The following is a 3,799-nucleotide window of genomic DNA, read 5'->3' on the forward strand; positions in this document are numbered from 1 at the left end:
CCTAGGTGAAGAAGTTGGCCACCAGTTGCGTACGGGCTGCCTCCCCCCGTGCCCTTTCCCCTCCCATGCGCAGCGGGCGTGCATGTGGTTGTGGATGTGGGGGCACCACCATGTCCACGGGCAGGCCCCGGCGTGTTGCAACGTTGTGCAGGACACATGCTGCCACTATGATCCTGCACACTATTCGGGGAGCATATAACAGCTGCCCGCCAGAACGGTCAAGGGAGCGAAAGCGTGACTTCAGCACTCCGAATGTGCGCTCCACTATGCCCCGTGTTGCAATGTGGGCTGTGTTGTACCTTACCTGGGGTGGCGTGGTGGGGTTCCGGATTGGGGTCATCATGTGGGGGCTGATAGGGTAGGCACTGTCCCCTGCGGAGGTGGTGATGGGTATCATTAGTGGTGTTGTGTCATGACCCAGTATCTGACATGCATGCATGTGCAGTGGCATTCATGCTCACCAAGCAGCCATGTATCTCCATGCTGGCCAGCCTCTAGGTCCCGGCATAGGGTAGACATTCTGTAGATGAAGCTGTCGTGGGTGCACCCTGGATAGTTGGCATATACTGATGTGATTATTCCCTTGGCATTGCATACAACTTGCACGTTGATGGAATGCCAGTGCTTGCGGTTTCTATAGATGTGCTCTGTTGCCCTGGGTGGACGTAGAGCCACATGTGTGCAGTCAATTGCACCAAGCACTTTGGGGAATTGAGCCACACCATAGAATTCCTGGATGCACGTCCGCCTTTCTGCATGAGTCCTGGGGAGATATATGTGCCTGCGGACTGATGGCCGTGCAGTGATGATGTTCAAGACCTGGTGTAGGCAGCGTGACTGCGTGGCCTGTGACACACCACCCACTATGGCACTTGTCCGCTGAAAGGATCCAGTGGCCAAGAAGTGCAGTACATTCAGGACCTTCTGCAGGGGGCTGAGTGCTTGGGAGCACAGGGTGGGTGATGTGAGGTCATCCTCCCACTCACTGACCAGGTCCAGTATGATGTGTGCTGGAAACCTGTACCTCCCATACACCTGGTCATCAGGCATCCCGAATAGGCTGGTTCTGGGTGTGAATATTCTGGCCCTGACTCTCCTCCTCCTCCTCCTTTGGTAGCCCACTGCCACTGCTGCTAGGAACGGTATGTTCATCCTGGCATCTGGCTTGTTTATTGAAAAGTGCGCAAATTAATGCCTTGCGCGTGTTGTAGGCGAGCGTGTGAGCCTCGCACCCCTGGAATCGAGTTCCCACTCCAATCGCGTGTGGAAATTCCCACGCAGCAGGCATACAGGTGCGCTGACGTACTTGCTTGTGTAAGTGGCCGCGCGCCCCTGAAATACACGTACTTAGGCCAATGGCGCGTACGCGCACTTTTGGCCAATTACACGCGATGAAATACACGTACATAGGCCAATGGCGTGTACGCGCACTTTTGGCCAATTACACGCAATGAAATACACGTACATAGGCCAATGGCGTGTACGCGCACTTTTGGCCAATTACACGCGATGAAATACACGTACATAGGCCAATGGCGTGTACGCGCACTTTTGGCCAATTACACGCGATGACACTCTGACGTGCAGTATTTCCACGTGTGCTCCGTCTTCACGTGCTGAGTGGGGAACGCCCGTGCGGATCACGTCAGACGCGCTTACGCGATGAGGGACTCTGGTCCAATAGAATCGCGTATGCGTGCTGACGCACTTACGCGCTAAGGGCCTTTCCTCGGATTTCACGCTGACGTGCAGGAATTTCACGTGCCAAATCACTCCGTATCAAGCTGGCCACCCGAAAACACACGGAACACCACGCTCCTGCCCCGAAGGCCGAGTTACTGCCCCCCCAGTGCCCTGAGCAGCCTCCCACGTGCTATCTGCTGCTGCCTGCCTGCCTGCCTGCCTGCTGCCACCGTGCCTGCCATTTGGTGCCTGCACATCAGCCATCTGCAGGGGTCCACTTGCTGTGTCCACCCCTGCTGGAACTGAAGACTCCCAACTGGGATTACATCGCTCCACAGCCCAGCCCCAGGACCCAGTTGCCCACCCACACCTGCCTCTGGGGTTGCCATGTCGGGCACTTCTACATCTGGCACCAGTGGCAACCCCAGGCCAGAGGGGCAGAGGGGCACCAGCTTCACTGCCACCGAAGTTGGTGTCCTGGTGGAGCATGTCCTGGGGCAGTATGATGCCCTCTTTGGATCGTCCCGCGCCAGCAAGGAAGGACGGGAGAGGATCTGGGCCGACTGTGTGGTTGCCATCAACGCGGAGGGGGTGGCAACCCGCAACGTCTTGAAGATCAAGAAGCGCTGGGAGGACTTGAGGTCCAGGACCCTTGTGAAGGCCCGGCGCCTCGTGGAGGGGGGCCGGGGCCACATGAGTTCCATCCAGAAGAGGGTCCTGGAACGCGTACGCCCAGCGCTCCACGCCCAGATCCTTGAGAGGGAGACCCGTCTGGAGTTGAGCGGTAAGTGTCCAAGCATCACTTTGTGAGACAGGGCATGTTGCGGTGTGCTGGTTCTATGATACTTGCCTGTATGTGTGCCATGGGCCATGTATGCATGTATGTGTGCTGGGACATCATGGTAATGCATGTGCGACCAGTGATGTGTGACCCACATGGTTGTTGCATGTGTTGAAATGCGGCATGGGGAGCACTATGCAGATTTGGGACATGAGAGCATGCCAGTCTCTGTACCTGGACATGGATGGGGGTGAAGGATGGGTGCTGATGCCAGGTACATATATGGTAGCCATGTCTGTGTGCCTGACCTGCATGTCTGTGACTTGTGCATGCCATGGATGCATGACTCATGTGTGTGACAATGCACAGATTCAGTGACGCACCCAACTTACCCTTGTTTTGCCTGTGTTCGGTGTGATTGGGGCCAGATGGATGTGACTGAGGTGAAGTGTGTGCATGTGATATGCATGAGCCATGATGCATGTGAGTTACATATCATTGAATGTTTCAAGAGTCAATTGGACATGCATGGAAATGTGCATGGCATGCACCATGCCTGTTACTGTGTGTGTTTTGCCTGGACTGACCCATGTGTTGTGGAGGGACATGATGGAAGTGTACTTTGACAGGGGTGCTCATCTGCTATTGCTTCCTGTCTAGGGGACCATTGTACAGTAGCCTGATGCTTGTGTCCTTTGTCTCCCTCTACGCAGCGGCTAGTGAAGAAGAGGGTGGAGACGGCGCTGTGGAGCAAGGCGGCGGGGATGCCCCCACGGCTGCAGCGGAAGGGGTGGGTGAGCCCCCACAGGGGCCTGCTACGGCGGGAGACGGTGAGGAGCCATCCATGTTGGTGGTTTGCACAGAGGAGGAGGAGGCCGACACTGGTGCACACATGGGGCCTGGTGGGAGCATCCCTGCTGGTGCAAGTGGTGCAGTCCAGGGCCAGGGGCAGGAGGCAGCACATGTCACCGTGGAGGTGCCTGTGCATGTCGCTGTCCCTGACCCTGTGAGTGCACCACCATGCACCAGCAGGGATGCCCCGTCCCAGGCCCGTCCGCAGGTAGAGGGGATGTCCATGTCAACTGACTCCCCTCCACCTGCGGCCGTGGGAACCCCTGGCCGCGTGGAGCAGGTCCTGATTGGGGTCGCGATGCGCACGGCTGTGATTCGTGATGCCGTGCGTGCTTCCCGGGAGGAGCACGCACGTCATCACGAAGTGCACCGTGCCGACGTGGCCCAATTGGGATCGGCCATGTTCGGGGGGTTCCTGCATGTGTTGGCCAATCTGACGGCCCTCTCCTCCTCTGTGCAGGCTATCCACCGGTCGTTCTCCTT

Source organism: Ambystoma mexicanum, chromosome 5q (genome assembly GCF_040938575.1).
Source record: "Ambystoma mexicanum isolate Mex_15411 chromosome 5q, UKY_AmexF1_1, whole genome shotgun sequence".
In the NCBI taxonomy this organism is placed as follows: domain Eukaryota; kingdom Metazoa; phylum Chordata; class Amphibia; order Caudata; family Ambystomatidae; genus Ambystoma; species Ambystoma mexicanum.